Raw genomic sequence first — 20,304 nt, 5'->3', positions numbered from 1 at the left:
CAGCGTGCCGTGCCGCAGCTCCTTGTTTTACCTGCAGGAAGTATTGACGCGGTTGGGAACACAAATTCAAGAGCTGCTGTGAGATTTCCGTGAATGGGACGCAAAATGTTTTTCTGGAGAGTGGAACATACCTGTGCCATGTTACCACAGGGTCGGGCGATCCGGAGGTGATGCAAGTAAAGGTGACGGACTCCTGGTAGTCGGCGGTGGCGTTGAATGACTGTTGGGTAACGGACAGAACCGGGGGAACTGTGGACACAATGGGAAAAGAATCGCATCAGAAAAAAAAGGCAACCCAAAACTGTGCACAACTGGACACAAAAATAGCAAATGTGCAATTTGCGATTGATCCTGCTGAAACGTGAGTCCATATTTCCAATTAACCTTCATTAACATTTTCTTCCAAATAAATGACGTGACGACGTAAATGATCATGAGAAAAATACCGAACAAATAGTGTGGCTTTGTAGTGGCGAGTAAAACAAACAATTAAAACCCATCCAAATGTGACTGACGGTGTCGATCAGAGATTTGAACACTATTCTTAAATAGAAGAAAAATGCATTCAAATAATGATTCAATTCAAATGTATTGCACACAAAAGTTTGATAATAAATGTACCTAAACATTAGCTAGCTATCGAACTAAAATGACAGATGGCTAGCTTGATAGTTAGCTAGCTCGATAGTTAGCTAGCTCGATAGACAGCTAGCGAGAGAGAGAGAGAGAGAGAGAGAGAGACAGAGAGAGAGAGAGAGAGAGACAGAGAGAGAGAGAGAGACAGACAGACAGACAGAGAGACAGAGAGACAGACAGAGACAGACAGAGACAGAGAGATACCAGTACCAGTCTTTGAGAATTGCTGGCATAGACCACCGACACAATCATGCATTAAGCAGAGATCCGAGTGAGCTCACTCATCAAGTATCAAAAGCTTTCATGCTATACAAGTGTTCAAAGGAAAAATCAAACACTTTGAGTAGTCGCAATTCTGTGGTTGCGAGAAGCAAACATCTGCTTGGTGCGATAACCATCCATTTCTAAGCCCATCAATTTTTGCTCCCATGCGCTCCTGACTATTCCTTTGCAACATGCGAGCGACCTTCAGGACTCCTTGTTAACTGGGCACAGCGCTTGAAAAGAGCAAAGCAATTGATTGCAATGAATTGAAAGTGAAAGCAATTATGTGAAAACTACAGCGCAGAGCTGGTGGCATAGCAGCAAAAGCACACCGTCCGTTGTTTGATGGACTGAAGGCTTTTAAGGCTTTTAAGGCTGACTGGCTGTCACCAGAGCACTCAGGGGATGCTGGCTGGGACCTTGTCAAAACAAGTCCACAAGCAGCCACAGCGGGTCCCATAGTACTTTTTCCGGCTCACTGTCGACGAAACAGCACGACGGCGTGTTGCTACAAGCCAAATTGAAGCGCGAGAAGGACGGACGGCGGACGCATGCTTGAGGTTCAGACAGAGTTCACGCTACAATTTGAACACGGCACAGATCAAAGTGGTACACGAAGATACATTGGGCAAAAAAAAAAAAATCAAAGTTTAAAAACAGATTGCACTTGTTTTTACATTTCCACTGAAATGCCTTGAGGTGCTATCATGTCAAAAAGACTTATTTGAGAAGCCACTTTGATCCCAATGTCGGGAGGATAGCCAATAGCGGCGGAGCTACAGTGCTCATTCCTCTTCATCCTGGGCTCTTCAGACAAAAGCATGTTTCTTTTCCCCCCGCTTCCACTTTTGTTTATTATATGCCCCCCCCAGCAGCAGCAGCAACAACAACAGCAGGTGATTGCTAAAAGTGCTTAATGTAGTCGAGCCTCCGAGCCATCCGCTCCATCTTCAGCTGATTGTATACAGTCATGGCCATAGAAATTGACTCTGCTGTTTCAGGTTGCTGTTATTGTCATAGGCATTTGTTTTCCACACAAAGGGAATGAAAAGAGAAAGTTCACACGGAAGAGCGACCGCACTGGTTTCTGACCCTTAACGTCTCTCACAAAGACTCGAGCACTTCAAAGAGGCCAACTGGCACAATGACATCATCTTCCTGGAACGGAGCTCTTTTCAAAGGTCTGAGAGCTTTGAGCGATAGCAATTTACAAAACCTTGAGCTGCACAATAGCAACAAGACATCTGCAAGAATAAGAAATAAATCAGGCAGACGCTACAGATCAATTAGGCCAAGGACTAGTAGATTCACCAGCAGTTTTTACCCTACAGCGGTAGTCACATTAAATGCCGCTAAAAGAAAATGATTATTTCTGTCTATGTTCTTCTGTGGGTTTTGAGCTTGTATTTTTTTAATCTTTTTATTCTATTTCTTTTTTATTTTACGCACTGATCGGTTGGCACTTTTTAAATTTCGTTGTACATGTGTGACAATGACAATAAAGATCTATTCTATTCTATTCTATTCTATTCTATTCTATTCTATTCTATTCTATTCTATTCTATTCTATCTGACCGATTCCTACATCATTGAAGTATTTTCATTTGAAACTAAAAGTCAGTCTGCTTGATTGTCAATCCCTTCCCATGCCAAGACACGCAAAGAGATGGAAATGACGTTTCCCACTATCCCACGGTGACAAGACGTAAGCACACAATATACGTACATACAAGTAAACAACACAAAAAGTCAAAACAAGAAGGCACAAACAATGAAGAGCGATGAATACTTTGAAAAGTAACATGAAAGATAGATCTGGAATCTCACTCTTCAGCAATTTTCAACATATTCAATCGGTTGAACAAAAATTTGGACCATATTTGAACATTTGAGGTTTCTGGCCGACATCAAGCAACGGCAAGCACGTTGCTTGCTTGAAAGCAAAGTTGGTTAATCCATTACAATCCGTTACAGAATCCATTTTGTCTCAGCCCAACACTTCACCGATTGTTGCAGGCAGCCGTGTCGCAAATCAATGAGCAAGCTTCGCCTCGTATAAGTGGCGAGTAATATCCAACACAGCTTTTTTTTTGGGGGGTGGCGGCTCAAGGGACAATTTGATATTACTACATGAGGCACAGACAGGATTGGAGCAGCTCAACCATTACAAGACAGGAATGGTGCCGCTAGATCAGTGGTTCCCAAACTTTTGCAGGCTGGCGCCCCCTTTGGCTCCCCAGTGAATTCCTAGCGCCCCCCTCCTACCCCCCCCCCCAACTTTTTTTGCGCCACGGACCGGTTACATGTCAGAAATATTTTCGCGGACCGGCATTTATATAAATAAATAATACATTTATATAAATAAATAATACATTTATAATATCATTACCATTACGTTGAATTAGTGGGAGCACTGAGTTTGTTTCTCAGAAACGAGCCGGTCCCATCTAGACGTAATCGGAGACAATGACACCCGAAGTGATTTAAGGTTTGTCTTTTATTGCAGGATGCTTGGTCTCCATGTGTTGAAGCAGTTTTGAATGCTTCACTGCCTGGTTAGTTAGCCTGTCGCCACATATTAGCTTTGCGGGCTCGACTGGGGAAACATGTCACGTGACCGGGACGAGCGTCTTGACCTGAATTAATTGATCGTCGATAAAAAAAATTTCTGTGCGGCTTGGCGGCCCGGTACCAAGTGACCCACGGACCGGTACCGGGCCGCGGCCCGGTGGTTGGGGACCATTGCCCTAACCAGCTCAACACAACACAACACGGCGCGTTCTGGCGAGTCCCCAATTTCATGTTGACTTGAACTCAAGATGATGTTGACCGCCAGAATGCGGTTTTTATTATAAGATAAAATTCTGAACATTACAAGCTTGAAATTACAAACCTGAGCTTTTGCTTTTGTAGCTATGCTGTCGTATCTGACTGGGCCAGAGCGGCGTGCGTGTTGTGTACAAATCGACTGCCGCCCCCCTACCGCCCCCCTACCGCCCCTTTCTTCCTCACCGCCCCCCCAGAGCTTTCCACCGCCCCCAGGGGGGCGGTACCGCCCACTTTGGGAACCACTGCGCTAGATGAATACAAATTCGGAAATCAAAATTCCATCCTCCTTTTTTTTTGAAACCTCCAAGCCATTTTGGACATTTCCAATCGCATGGAAGCAATAACAGGAGACTCGGGACGGAAACATAACCGTTGCCAAACGCTACGTCGTTGACATTCATCCAACTCACCGTTGACCACCACGGCGATATCTACATGGTCGATCTCGCCGCGAGCCTCCACGCTGGCCTCGCAGCGGTACACTCCCTCGTCCGCTTTGGTCACGGGGTGGATCTGCAGGCTGTTGTTTGTCAGCACTTTGAACCTGCCTGAATCGGGGGAAAGAAAAAAAAAACTTTTCAAAAACAAGGCAGGGGAAAAAATTGACAGACAAGAGAAGCCTGAGAAGCATGTTTAACAAAATGACAAAAGAAGATTGTCAGTCAATCTTTGGCAGATCAAATGGACACAGATTCTTTCTTTCTTTCTTTCTTTCTTTCTTTCTTTCTTTCTTTCTTTCTTTCTTTCTTTCTTTCTTTCTTTCTTTCTTTCTTTCTTTCTTTCTTTCTTTCTTTCTTTCTTTCTTTCTTTCTTTCTTTCTTTCTTTCTTTCTTTCTTTCTTTCTTTCTTTCTTTCTTTCTTTCTTTCTTTCTTTCTTTCTTTCTTTCTGATTTCCACTTACTGTGGCGTTCCTCAGTGATCTCCCTCCCCTGGTAGGACCACACGACCTGCGGCACCGGCGAGCTGATGACATCACACAGCACCTCCGCCGTATCACCGTAGCGGAATTCCTGCGGCGACTGGATGTCTCGAAAAGTCAGCCTCTCTGCGAGATCAAACAAGATTGTCGACTTTTTTGCCCGAGTGGCAACGTTCGTTACACACTCAAGTATTTACTTATCGTGCAAAAGTTTGCTTTGTTTTCAGTCCAAATAAATACCAGTCTGCATTATTCACCTTGGACATTTTGGACATTTGTGTGGTTGATGTGTGCTTTTCCACTCCCTCAAATGAAATGCAAGCTAATCCCATTACCGCTGACTTTGTCGGCCAAAATGACAAAATAAATGGAAAGTGCAGCAAGCACACTGCCAATCACGTAAAGGGAAATGTACTTTCGGCAGTTTGCAAACACATTTGATTAAGGCTGCGTTAGACACATATAATCATATCAATATAATTTTTAGTAGTAGTGTGGTCGCTTAATAAGTGGAAAGGAATGTGCAGGCTACATGAATTTGTTTTCTTCAAAGTATTGTGGAACAGGAGGTCCAGAAAGGAAGCATATCTCAAGGCCGATGGGAACGCGAAAAACAACTTGTCTTTGTGGTCCAGACACCTGTGCTGAGCAGGGGAAAACCCAAACGAGGAGGAGATGACCATCGACCATCGACCAATCACCACACAATTTTTTGCATGTTTGAATATTCATATTGTGTTTCTTTAAAACTGGGCAACCCGGAAGAATGTGTCGTCTTTTCTGGTCACGAAGGCACACGAGTTTTTGTGTTAAGGACCCAAGACCCAGGCGCCTGTATTAGCTTGCTTTGACAAGATTAAACAATTGGTAAATTCGGTCTGATTGATCTACTGGTCTTCTCTTTGACAGAACGAACTCGCAAAATTGTTAGGTGCGCCAGTGTGTGGATTAGAACATAGCAATTCTTGTGTTAAGTGTTGATCACAATTTGGAGTCAGATCAATATCTAAAATCCATATCCTAACACAGTGCATATGACAGAGCAGACGCCTGCCTCCTTAAATAACAGCAATTACAATCAACAGTTCAAAAAAGAATCGGAGGACATTTTGGTGAGAAAATAGTGGGGTTGGGAGATTATGGAAAAAAAATAATCACACTTCTTTTGATGATCAAAATCACAATGACTGAAAAATATTTGTATTTCTTGACCTGTCAATGCATAGTGCCTACATGGTCATTCATCCAATGTCCTTTCCTCCTTGTACATTGGACATCTTGAGCACTGTGTTCTTTTTGTCAAGCAGAAAATGATCTTGTGTATTTGAGTTCTCTATGTCCACTTTTATTGCATTCCATCTTTGCACACGTTCAAAACGGCAAATAAGCATCCCCTTTAATTCTGTACTGTTTTGATTTGATTTTGCTCTCCTGTCTTTATTTTCACAAGTCTCGCAACGGACGTCTTGGGCTAACCTCTGGAAGATTTTGTGCAAATGGGTGCTAGCAAAACAAGAATTCGAGAAACTTACTTGGCCATCACAAAAGGCAACCGCTGACTTACAGTACATGAAACATGGATGCTATCACTCTTGAGAGCAATCCTACTGCAATTCTGAGTTTGTTTTAACCATGCCATCCTCACAATGGAATTGTCTGTGTAAATACTGAACAACAAACGCTCCGCGTCCCCCCCCCTTCCTTTGTGCCTCATAACATTGGGTTTTATCCTTGCTGGGTCAGCAAGGAAGGCTGGCCTCAGTGGCATATCCCTCCCTCATCATGCCTGGCAGGATCAGAGTCCCATGGCGTGGCTCCAAGTCATTCGACTTTAATTACAAGACAAAGAGGGAACATAGACACCCATAATCCTACACATGGACATAAAACGGTTTCCGAATCACCCAATGATGCGGATTCATTGAGCTGCGACGTGATTATTAGCTCGCGTGGCACGCTCGGAGCAGTAAATAGAGAAAGGTGTGTGGAGCTTACGGTAAATCTCCAGCACCACTGATGCCTCCGCCATGCGACCACTGGCTTCAGTGGCCCGGCAGCGGTAGATGCCGGCGTCCTCCACACTGGCGTTGTAGATTATGAGCCGGGATCGCGATGCCTCCGTGTGAAACGCCATTCGCTTGGAGGCCACGATGCGCTCGCCCTGAGGATTGTACCACTCCAGCCTCACCGGCTCGCCAATGGCTGCAAAAAAGCAAAAGTCGGAACGGCGTCAAGATGGCTACAAGATGATGATTAGACAGCGACCATTCTACTGTATGTATATCCTTCGTCCAACTGGCGGAAGTAACATACAAGGCGTTGGTTGAACCCATGTCACATGGTTTCTGGATCCCAAATTGTTTCCACCATTCAGCCAATGCCTTGCATTTTGGGGTCTCCTGGTGGCGAAGAAGGTGGTGGTGGTGGTGGTGGTGGTCATGCACCACACGTTCTATATTTGCCAATGGCCAAGTGATAGTGGAAGAAGAAATGATAGCAGAAGAAATACTCCCGGAGGGTTGCATGCTAGCTACTTGTGCAGTCCCATGCTAAATCCTGCTTCAGTTCTTCCAAAGCACAGGCAAACAAACATGGCGCCGCCTGTGATGTGTTTGAGCAGCTGACGCTTGTTTTGGCGTGATGCCACTGCGTTAATTGGAGAGGTTACATCATGTCAGTTGAGTCCCTCCCTCCATATCTGTCACGCTTGGCTGGAGCCGCTTAAATGCTCTTTAGTGTCAGCCAGTCAAGCGCAATGATTTGATTTGATTTGATGATTGGCGCCTCTTCTTCTCTGGTAGCCATTGTTTTTATTTGAAATCCTTACCCACGCAGATCGAACTTTTATCAGTGTGTCCATTTTTTTAACCCTTCTGTTTTACTCTCCCACCCGCTGCTGTCCATGCAGGAGAGCTGGAAGGAAAGTTGATGTTTGCTTGTCACCATCGTCACCTTTGTGCTTGCTTCGCCAGCTTCTCGTCTTGCCAGGAAATCCTTTTTCTGTTTGCTTTTAAGCACGACTGAGGATTTCAATTTTTCACCTTCTGTGCTATTCGCTTTTTAGCTGTGAGTTTTGGTTTGGACCAGTTCTATTTCTATTTGTTTTATTCCTGTCTCGTACGGTTAACCTTTTCTTATTTGCATTTAACTCATGCTTGCATTGAATTCTTGTTTAAATCCTGTAAAACCTTTTCAACTGTCTTTGCTTTGGAATACACCGTCAGCATTTCTCCGCAGTTTTTTTTTTTTTTTTTTTTTACATGGTCAAACTGATTTCTGCTCATACGCACTTGTAAAAATGCCCAAAATATTTGGATTATGTACTAATTCCAGGCTGGATTCATTGAACGTATCGCTCTCTGCTTTTTCAAATAGGTTGTTTAGAATTTGATAGAATAGAATATTGTCATTGTCACACATGTCCATGATGATTGTCATTAGGACAGGCCAATGTTATGCAAGCAAGGCCATTATTAAGCCAATATTGCATTTAAATAGAGCAAGGCCGAGGATGAGCGAGCGAGACAGCCTGCGGTGTCAAGAAGAGCTTCTTGACACACCTCCAACGCTCTTTTCAGGCTACGCTTGTTTGTGAGCTGGCTGGCAGAAGTGAAGAGGCAAACAGCGGGAGGTGGCTTGGACCTGCCAGCGCTGAACTCGCTTGATGACCATTTAGAAGGGGAACAATGGGGGGGGGGGTTAATGTCACTCACCATATGGGGAGCATGGAGCTGCTGTTTACTGTCATTAAAAGAACAAACAGTCCCCCCACTGTGCCGATACAACCAGTCTCCAAACATATGATGCATGGAAACACACACACACACACACACACACACACACACACAGCAGCGGCGTTTTCTACCTGAGCAGATGAAGAACTTGGACTCTCCAACTCTTAACTCCCCCTTGCTCAAAGAAATGGAAACCTGCAGGATAGCTGTGACAAACAGACAGAAAAGAAGAGGGGGTGGGGGGGACGGAAATACTTAGTTACGGCTGAGCTGATCATATGTTGTATAACAGTTTAACACATTTGCCGAGAACGATTTTCCAGCGGGAATGCAAACCTTCAAGGGTTTTTGAGTCATCCGTTAGCCTTCTAACCCAATTAGCGGGAAGTTAGGAATGCTATTACTTTTCAAAAGACTTAAACGACAACCTTGAGATGCTTGAATAAGACAAAGACAGCCTTTGTGGGACTGACTGAGTGACTGAGTGCAGCCGCTACAAGCTTCTTTGCCGACGCAATGCATTTTGGGAGGTTTCCTTCAACTGGGTTAATAAACTATTCTGGTAAAAAAAAAAAAAAGAAAAAAAAAGGTAACAAACGCTGAGCTTGTGTCCAACACAGCGGTCAACAATGTGCATTATGAAGAGACTAACGATCAATGAAGAAAAAACGAATCCCCCACATTTCATCCAAGTTTCTGAAAAAGTCGTCTCCATGATCATCTTTCAAGCTATCATGGCCGTCCGTGCATCAAACATACTCTCACCAAAATTTGACTTTGACTACATTGTGCTGGATGAGCTGACCCCGCTGAGTACGACAGCTCCTAGTGGGGCCGAATAAAGCTGCTCCACGCTCTGTTGTCCTTCACTGAGCCCAGCGTGCAGTCAGTCAGTCAGTCAGTCAGTCAGCAGTCTGAGCAACCGACGTTGCCCTCCATCAAAGACAATCATTGCAGCCGGGAGGGAGCGAGGGAATTACAAGCGACGGATGCACGCAATAGGAAACTAGATTTCTGAAGACTGGCCTGATAAAAGGTCATGTTTGCAAAAACTTACATACTGATTGTCTGATTGAAAAAGAAAAGGATATATATCTAATAAAATAAAAACAAGAATTAAAAATGGACCACACTTATATTAGATCATCGTATCCAATCGAGGGGAAAGCCACAAGTATGTTTTCAACACAAACAAAGACACCCTAGCAAAACTCAAGCAAATATATCTCTCGCGTTTTTTTCGAAGAGTGAAGGAAAAAGCAGACGTGCGCAAAAGTGAAACGAAATAAAGCTTTTGTGTTCATCTCAGGCTGGAACGCTGACAGATAAGCAGTCCTCAAAGGCTTCTGTCGGTGGTGAATTTAAAGTAATATGAAGTGAGGCAGATGGCGCATAATGCAGAGACTAGTAATTGGCCTTTATATGCGTTCGGTGCGGACTGACCGCTCGCTCGGTGATTAAATCTCTTTTGCGCCTTACGTATCATTTATGATAAATGGAGACGCGGACATTTCTACAAAAGCGTGTGACATTGCTCACGATTGCGAATAAAAGCTTGCCCAATATCCTGACAGGCCACACTGAGGTTGACAACACCCATGCAGAATGGAACCTCTTGAAAAGGAACATTGAAAAAAGTGAGCAGCAGTATGAGCCTTACTATATGCTGGAATTGTGCATACAGACAAAGAAATACTATTTGACAGAATGATTTATTCATATTATTGAATTGTAATTCCGATCGACGTTTTTTCCATTCTTAAAATGAGCCCTTTGCAAATATTCATTCAGTTCACAGCATTGATTTGTGATTACCCTTGTTGAACTTTCCATCAACCCTCTTTGCAGTACCGTCATTTTGAGCACTCGGCAAAGCTGGAGCAAAATGCTCAATCAACGAGCTGAAATGACCATGGTTGCTTCAAAATCGAATAGCCAGTTGAGAAGCTTGCATGTCAATGTGAAGAAGAAGAGATGCAGAGGATAAGAGGCAATCTTGCAAAGATCCAAGACGAAAAATGACAGAAACATGCTCCAGATTCTCGCCGAGTGCATTTTGTACTATTGATTTCTTTCTCTAGACGGTTGATCTCCTCGCAGAGAAAGACACTTGTGGTTCCATTGTCTTTCACTCGGAAATGACACAAATACAAGCGGCTGAAAACGATGAGTTCACCAAACAATCTGCATAGACAGACTTAAAGCTAGATTTGCCTCTTGACAGAAAATCCCTGATTGCATGTCTGGGAGGTGGAAACCGAAAAAAAAGATCATTTACTCACAATTCCAAGAGTGTTCGAAGCAGTTTGTTGATGCGGGTTTTTTTTTCTTTCTGTCTGTCTGTCTGTCTTTCTTTCTTTCTTTTCACCAAAACATGCTCAAATTGAATACGCTGCGAGAAGTCATGCACACTCTGGAAATGTTCATTTAACCAAATATTTTGAAGAAATGACACATTTTGGAGCAATACCGTGCCTCATATGGCAATATTTTGACCAAACACTGACACTGTGCCTGCCACAAGCGAACATCTCAAACTGGCAAATATGTTTTAAAGTGCAGCAGGTGAAATGGTGTGTAAAAGTAAATTAATAAATAAACAAAAATCATGTGAAAAGGAGATGCTCCTAATAGATCTGAAGAGGTTGCTTGAAGTGAAAAGTCGGAAAGAGACACCCTGAGCTGCACCGTCGTCAGATAAAAAGCACATAGTGGACGGGATTAAGCTTGCGTCACGTAACCAAATGGATTTTTCGAATCTCAGCTCCATTTGACATCATTCGGATGGCTAAATTATTCTCAAAGAAATCAAGTGCAACACTAGATAAATAAAGCAATTTCATTTTTCCAATTTGGCGGGCCACCTGCAATACCGCCCGCCACGGACCACCAGTTGACAATCCCTGATCTCATCAACAAACGTCATGATCTCTATTTAAAGACACAAGGTTTTGGTATACTGTCGATTTCTGTGCATGCGACCATTTTTCCATAATTGCCGATTATTTGGTGCTTTATTGTAATAACAGTATCGCTAGGTTGCCTACATGTTAAATGAGCTGTGACAAAATGTTTGCTTTGCAAATAGAATACCATGACTCGGTCAGAGAGGAATATATTTGACACTATTTTCGTTGTCGTGGTTGCAGTGGCGCACCGCGTCATGCTGCTTTTTTTTTTCTTTTTCATTTGATATCCAACACAAGCAATAACAAACAAACAAACAAACAAACAGCTCTCTGTGTGATACCGTGCGCCACCAATATTATAAAAGGGAAAACAATCACCTACCATGAAAGTCTGACAGAAGAAATGAAAATTGGACCTTTTCATTATTACAATGATCCTGACTGTGGGTGGTTATTGATGGATTTGTTAAACACAAGCTGCCAGATCCTATGTGCGTTCCCGAACGACACTCAGTTGTGACAATCATGAGGCTGCTCATCGGATGTGCAAGCGCAGACACAGGCATCGTCTCCACTTGTGCACACACATCAATACACAAGACACAGACGCAACAATGCAGCTTGTGCAAACTTCTCAAAGGCATCACTGACTACAAGTGCAAATGCCTCACTTTGGATCGACTGGACAGAAGAAGTGGGGGGTCATGCATGCACGATTCACAATACGGAACACAAATCTTTCTTTTGCGACTTAAAGTTCCAAGTATCTGGATGTACATGTAGGACATTTCAAAGAACCTAAACAGAAAACAGTGACCAGAAAAGTGTTTTTGCTCAATAAAAAAGAAAAAAAAAAAAGGCTCCCTCAACCGCCCCCTCCTTTCAAAGCCCCCTGGCTCCTGCAAAGATGTGCTGCAACTACCAAACAAGGTCCAGTCCAACAATCCAGCCCCTCTCTCCGTCCGTCCACAGCATCTCAAAACGCCCAAATAAAGTTGTGCACTAAGTCATAAAGCTCGGGTATTCCGCGCGCACACACACACACCACGCACGCACACGCGCGCACGTTTTACCTTGGCTGCCGCACACCAACAACGCCACGAGATGCACGAGTTGGAGCATCACTGTAGAGCAGCTCCTTCGCAGCTATAGAAAGACGCCGTACAAGGAAAAAGGTCGGATCCGTTCATCCACTTCGCCTTGGACTCGGCGGGCAACTGTGGTCCACTGGTTTTTATCGACTCCCTCCCTCCCTCCCTCCCTCCCTCCCTTCCTTCCTTCCTTCCTTCCTTCCTTCCTTCCTTCCTTCCTTCCTTCCTTCCTTCCTTCCTTCCTTCCTTCCTTCCTTCCTTCCTTCCTTCCTTCCTTCCTTCCTTCCTTCCTTCCTTCCTTCCTTCCTTCCTTCCTTCCTTCCTTCCTTCCTTCCTCCCTCCCTCCCTCCCTTCCTTCCTTCCTTCCTTCCTTCCCTCCTTCCTTCCTTCCTTCCCTCCTTCCTTCCTTCCTCCGCCCCTGCCTTTACGCTCGCTCCCGCTGCCACGCTCGTTCACCGAGCTGGCGCTGGCTGCAACCTCCCTCCCTCCCTCCCCGGCAGCTTTTTGCCCAGCCAATATCTCAGTTAGCCAGAGGTGGCAAAAAAACAACAACAAGGAACGCCAGTGAAGAAAAAAAAAACGAAGGGTGACAGGATTCTGACTTTTTTTCTCAGAATTCTGACTTTATTCTCAGAATTCTGACTTTAAAGTGGGAATTCTGACTTTAAAGTCAGATTTCTGAGAATAAAGTCAGAATTCTGAGTGTGCTGTCCTCACTCTGAAGCATCTAGTTTTTCACCAGCTAGACAGCGAGTTAACGACGCTCCAAATAATCAGACTTGGTTTCTTTTAGCTGATTTATTTGTAGAATGGCCTCAAACCATTGCCCTCTTAAGACCGTCTTAAAACTAGGAGTAAAATTGTGCGTTAGCTAAACACATACAAGCTACATCACATTTACGGTGAATAGGTTTGCATTAAACATCACATGTAACCAAAATAAAATATTGTTTCAAAATTCGAATAATACTCACGGACAAATCTTGTCCAAGGCACAACATAAAAGGTTTCCACATCAGCCTTTAACAGCAACCGTTAGAGGGAGGTAAAGCGCTACATGTAAACGTGTTTCTACTTAAACTTATAACAAAGGGCAGAATACTGAGAATAAAGTCAGAATTCTGACTTTAAAGTCAGAATTCCCACTTTAAAGTCAGAATTCTGAGAATAAAGTCAGAATTCTGACTATTCCCAATTTCTGACGTGGGGTGGCGGAGGGAAAGTCATTGTGGTGTGGTTTTGACCAGAGAGGTTTTGTACATTGCTGACAGCTATGAAAATTTCCCAGACTTCCGATCAGAATTCAATGCCGTTCTCGAAAGCAATATCTGGGTCATGGATATTGTTTAATTCTGTCAATAACCATAACTCCGTTAATTATCCGTTGTAAGTTGCATCAACACAACTGTTCGTATTGGTCAAATAGAAACAAACTTTGTATTCGTTCCTTCACTGTTTTTAGAATTTTATAGAAACAGCTTGCATTTGGCATATATAAAAGTTCTAGGGCTTTATTAAAATGACCCAAGATGTTACGCATAACCATTGGATGGTTGTTTTCAGCAGCTACATAGTATTAAGTGAATGCTTCTGTAATGAAGAGTGGTAATATTTTATTGCATTCAATAAACTCACTCTTCATCCACTATGTATTTCCTGACTGCACCTGAATGTTGGTATATAAAAATAAAGTATTATGTTGTACAGATGCCTTCTATGAAAAGACACAATTTTTAATATACAAGTAATACATTAATACTTAATACATATTTAAGCAGTCAAGTTCAGGACATTTCAAGCAAAATGTAACATCTTGGTTTTTGTTAGTCACAAATGGAAAAGAATAACCATAGATCAGGTAAGCATAGTTAAAAAAAATTCAATTTTGCAATGAATTATTCTGTTTAATTTGGGTCATTAAGGAATATTTAAAGGTCAAGAAGGCATTGTAGGACTAGAAAAACATAGTAACTGAGTATACAGACTACTGATTAAAAAAAATCAGAAAAATTATTTTCTGAGGAGTTTATATGTATTACATCAATACGCTTGTCAAACAATCTTCAGTAATTCCTCTCTCGTTGTTGTCTCACAAGATACAATAAGACAAATTATAAAATCGGTTGACCCAGTCGGCGTGGAATTAAGAAGAGCACGACGCCTTAGAAGACGCCAGTACAGCTGCAGAGGCCCAAATGCTCTTTGGCACATGGATGGCTATGATAAATAATCTTGTGCAGGTAAAATATTTTGTCTCTCCCATCATGCCAGTCGGCCAGACGTCATGTATTCATTCCCTGCCATGCACAGTGCCGAGGATCGACTGAAACCCACTGGAATGCAAGATATCACTGCGTGTATGGAAGAGTGCACTCCAAAATGCCAGTTTCCTTGCGATGAAACTGTATTTGAACTGTGTTGTCTGCTAATGGAGGAAAATGAATGGCACGCTCCATCAGATCCATTGCATGCAAGTGACTTGTATCTTATGTTGAGAGAGGAATTACTGAAGATTGTTTGACAAGCGTATTGATGTAATACATATAAACTCCTCAGAAAATAATTTTTCTGATTTTTTTTAATCAGTAGTCTGTATGCTCAGTTACTATGTTTTTTTAGTCCTACAATGCCTTCTTGAATATATAGAGATAAGAGAAATAAAGATAGTATTGCCAAAATACAGTGATCAATAGCAAAGCCTCGCCAAGGCTCCCTTCAAGACCAGCGGTAGAAGGGAAAGAAAATCCCAGATTTTGATCAGGCTCTTGTTACCAACCTCGGTAGAGACCAGAGTTAAACGCGCGCGCGCGCGCACGCACGCACGCACACGCACACACCACAAATACATGTTGGCACAAATGAGCAGCCGGCAAAGAATAGCGTCGATCATCTCTAAAGGCGAGAAAAAAAACCACAATGTTCTTTTCCTACAAAAGCAGTTTTGCAAAGAGGATTTATTACGTTAGCTGTCAAGTGCAGCAGATCATTTGAAATTAAGGCGCAACTCATTTCAATAGCAATGAAAAGTCGGAGTGCTCAGCAACGCAACGCAACGCAACGCAACGCAACCCTTATCGAGTTGACGGTTGGATTTGAAACTTCTGCTAGTAACGACGGAAAAGTTTTTCTTTTTTGTTTAAAATGTCCGACTTAAACTAAAATGCTGCGTCGCATTGTGGCCGAAGGAAGAATCCTGGTCAGTAATCGTGCTTTTGTAAATACCGTTTTTTCCCATGTATAATGCGCAAAATTTAACTAATTTATAGTCCTAAAATCCGGGGTGCGCATTATACATGGGTACAATTTTTTTTTATATATATATTTTTAAGAAAATCTCCTTCGAAATAAAACGAGAAATCACCTTTCTTCTTGTTTGTTGTCAATCGCGCGTCGCATTCAGCCATCCTGTCAGTAAAATTCATAATTGACGACACATGGTTTGATGCGATGATGCAAATCCTTGAAGGTGTGTTATTGTCAAATATTGTTTGTTTTTTAATCTCCATCGAAGACCGGATATCATACGGAGGCCGCCATGACAGTATGCGCAGAACAGATGCGCAAGACACGTCCGCTATATAAAGAGCGAGAGTTCAGTTCTCCACCTATTAGTTTCAATTCACAGTTTAATCAGCAGTTTCAATCAGAAGCAAAATGCAAAATGAATGAAGCCTTACTGGACTGAGTAGAGTATCGCACATTTTCTTCCCTGCTGAAAACAAAATTGGCCTGCACTGAGAAGTTGGTCATGATTGCACTTTATGTGATTGGAATAGCTTTAATAAACAACTTCTATCATCATCATCATCATCATCATCGTCGCAATTGAACCAATTAGACGCTATTGGATAAGTTTTCTATTTCTTTTTTTCACCCAGGTAGAGTAGCATGGCAAATTGGCAACACACAAAGGTGTGCTTGCGCACAGACTAATGGAGCCTTAATTGCCAAGGTTCTTTCAGTAGGTTCTTTTCAGACGGGTAGAAAAAAGTTCTTTTTAAAAAGCTCAACAAGATTGACACCATCATAGAAAAGATAAGCATAACACCAGAAAAGGGGCATGAAAAAGGTCACCCACCCGGTTTGACTTCAGACTGGCAAATTGGAAAGTTGAAGATATTAAGAAGTCCAAGCGCAGACACTTCAATTGTTTTGCTTTTGTTACCGCTGAAGCTATGATTTCTCTTTGCACTTGAATCAATCACTCTGTGTTTCCTAGCTCCGCATTGTGAACATCTAAAGGTGCGAGAATAAAAGGACCGTAGTACAGAAAGTACACAAGTGAGGACTACTGAGTATCAAGTGGCATCATACCGCGGATAAGTGGAGCTCCTGGGGCTCCAGCAGGTCCATGGCAAAGCAAAATCATTATAAGGCTGCAACAGTAAAACATGCTTGAATAGGCGGCGGCGGCGTCACCCGCGCCCTCGAGATTTAAACAGTCAAGTTGTATTATTATGTGTTTATTATGAAAATGGTAGACGTTGCTTAGGAAGTCCTTCAGTGTCAAGACCCTACTGAATACTTTTTGAGGAAAAACTGAGAAGCAAATTAGATCTGGGAAAATAAAAAGGTTTCAGGTAAAATAGTTGACAGATTATATCTAGATTCATATATTATTATATATTTTTTAGAGAACTAAATCAACGAGCTATGTATGCCCTGATTTTTTTCCCCTCCATAGTTTGTTTGAAGTACAGGAGGAACACTCATTTACAAAGTCTGAAGTGCAGAAAAGAGCCATACGCATATATTCAGAGATCATAATAATTAATGCATGCTTTCTTGAGTGAAAAACTCTGAAACTACTGCATCGAATCCGTACCATTCATATATATATGAATATATATACACATATATTCATATAAATATATATATATGTATGTATGTATGTATGTATGTATGTATGTATGTATGTATGTATGTATGTATGTATGTATGTATGTATGTATGTATGTATGTATATATGTATATATTTATATATATATATACCGTTTTTTTCCGTGTATAGTGCGCAAATTTTAACTAATTTATTGTCCTAAAATCTGGGGTGCGCATTATACATGGGTACAAATTTTTTTTAATTTTCTTTTTTTTTTTTCTTTTTTTTTTTAAGTCCCAATGATCGTCACACACGCAGGGAGGCAATGGGTCCCATTTTTATAGTCTTTGGTATGGTCTTAACTAGGCTGGATGTAATTTTTTTTGTTGGCGTTGATTTCTCCGACTGCCCGTAAACGCACCACCGCGCTCCGTGCGCGCACGGGAAAGAGGCGTGCGGACGTGAAAAAGGCGGCTCTGTATGGGAGAGACGTTGAAGAGGAATAAAAACACCCTTGGAAACCAAAACTTGCCCCTCGTCGTGACTCGGAGCCGCAACGAATGTTTCGGATTTGTGTAGGGTACATTGTGACAGACAGCAAACGAGCAGGTGATCGAGCAAGCCTTGTCTGATACGAGAGCATTGCGGTCGCATGGAGCGTGTCATTAAATTTCACTCTAAAGTGCTTTATTGTCCTCCCCATTGTGGTTTCAAAACTCCAGAACCAATTTTCACCCAGGTATAGCATGGCAAAATGGCAACACACAAAGCTGTGCTTGCGCACAGACTAATGGAGCCTTAATTGCCAAGGTTCTTTCAGTAGGAAAAAGTTCTTTTTAAAAAGCTCAACAAGATTGACGCCATCATAGAAAACGTTTGGATTCATTGCCACAAAGAAATGGAAGATGAATCATGTATTTTAATCTCCGTCTAGTGATGCAGATCAATAAGTGTGACGTGAAATGTCCCGGCAGCGACGATGACAATTGGTGCTTGCAACTGTATATTCGTTGGCTAATTCATTTAGACTGTTACTGTGTTTTTATTAGTTTCAATTGACTTTTCTTTTTACTGTCTTACTGTGCTTGTCCCCTTGCTATAAGATAAGCGCTTTGTTACAGCAATGCATTCTATAAATAAAGTTGGATTGAGTATATAGAGATATTGATCTAGATACGTCGTATACATAGATATATAGTCAGTCAGGATCCTGAACTTGCTTCCCCGTTCTGCGTAGCGTCCTGTACTTTTACTGTCTGTATGCACACTGGCTTTTATTCGTTGTGTTATCTATTTATTTATTATTTATTGTTACTCTTATTTATTGTTTGTGCCTTCTTGTTTTTTATATTGCGTTGTTTACTTGCGTGTCTATCGTGTAATATGTCTTGTCACCGTGGGATAGGGAAAACGTAATTTCGATGTCTTTGTGTGTCTCGGCATGTGAAGAAGTTGACAATACTAAAGCAGACTTTGACTTTGATATAGATCGATATTTCTTATGATGATATGAATAATGAGTTTTTGATTTGAAGGAATTTGGTCGAAATACAAAGAGTCCTGGCTAGCTACAAAAATAGATATGCTTCTGATTGAAACTGCTGATTAAACTGTAAATTGAAACAAATAGGTGGAGAACTGAACTCTCGCTCTTTATATAGCGGACGTGTCTTGCGCATCTGTTCTGCGCATACTGTCATGGCGGCCTCCGTATGATATCCGGTCTTCGATGGAGATTAAAAAACAAACAATATTTGACAATAACACACCTTCGAGGATTTGCATCATCGCATCAAACCATGTGTCGTCAATTATGAATTTTACTGACAGGATGGCTGAATGCGACGCGCGATTGACAACAAACAAGAAGAAAGGTGATTTCTAGTTTTATTTCGAAGGAGATTTTCTTAAAAATATATATATATATAAAAAAAAATTGTACCCATGTATAATGCGCACCCCAGATTTTAGGACTATAAATTAGTTAAATTTTGCGCATTATACATGGGAAAAAACGGTATTTACAAAAGCACGATTACTGACCAGGATTCTTCCTTCGGCCACAATGCGACGCAGCATTTTGGTTTAAGTCGGACATTTTAAACAAAAAAGAAAAACTTTTCCGTCGTTACTAGCAGAAGTTTCAAATCCAACCGTCAACTCGATAAGGGTTGCGTTGCGTTGCTGAGCACTCCGACTTTTCATTGCTATTGAAATGAGTTGCGCCTTACCGTTTTTTTCCGTGTATAGTGCGCCCCCATGTATAATACGCACCCTAACAATGGCATGCTGATGCTGGAAAAAAGCCTGTACCCATGTATAATACGCACCCAATTTTTATGAATTTTCTTTTATGAATTTTTTTTTATGAATTTTTTTTAATTTATTTTTTTAAGTCCCAATGATCGTCACACACGCAGGGAGGCAATGGGTCCCATTTTTATAGTCTTTGGTATGGTCTTAACTAGGCTGGATGTAATTTTTTATGTTGGCGTTGATTTCTCCGACTGCCCGTAAACGCACCACCGCGCTCCGTGCGCGCACGGAAAAGAGGCGTGCGGACGTGAAAAAGGCGGCTCTGTATGGGAGAGACGTTGAAGAGGAATAAAAACACCCTTGGAAACCAAAACTTGCCCCTTGTCGTGACTCGGAGCCGCAACAAATGTTTCGGATTTGTGTAGGGTACATTGTGACAGACAGCAAACGAGCAGGTGATCGAGCAAGCCTTGTCTGATACGAGAGCATTGCGCTCGTATGGAGCGTGTTTGAAGTGAACAGCAGAGACGAAAGGAACAAGGTAAAGTGTTGTGAAATAAAATATGACCGACCTGTAATACACATTTTGTTATTTGCTGATTGTATTAAACTATCACATTCATTGTCAGTCAAGAAGAGGACTATATTGCTGAAGCCTTCGCTGTATCAAATTGATTTTTTTTCTTCCTCCAGAGTCTTATGTTTGACTCATTGACGTCAAATTGGCGCGCAGCTGCCCTATTGCCTAATTCTTCTGCCACTTCAATGACTTTCTTTCGAAATGCTACAGTATAACTTGCTCTCTTATCCATTGTGATGATGATGATGATGATGATGATGATGA

General features: G+C 42.0%; 1 pseudogene; it reads right to left on the bottom strand.

The window, feature by feature from the left end:
* Nucleotides 1-12,523, bottom strand: part of LOC133145586 (neural cell adhesion molecule 2-like) — a 29,336-nt pseudogene extending 16,813 nt beyond the window's left edge.
* Between the last annotated feature and the right edge of the window lie 7,781 nt (nt 12,524-20,304).

The sequence above is a fragment of the Syngnathus typhle genome, linkage group LG2 (assembly GCF_033458585.1).
Source record: "Syngnathus typhle isolate RoL2023-S1 ecotype Sweden linkage group LG2, RoL_Styp_1.0, whole genome shotgun sequence".
Classification (NCBI taxonomy): domain Eukaryota; kingdom Metazoa; phylum Chordata; class Actinopteri; order Syngnathiformes; family Syngnathidae; genus Syngnathus; species Syngnathus typhle.
This window is presented reverse-complemented; position numbering and strand designations above follow the sequence as displayed.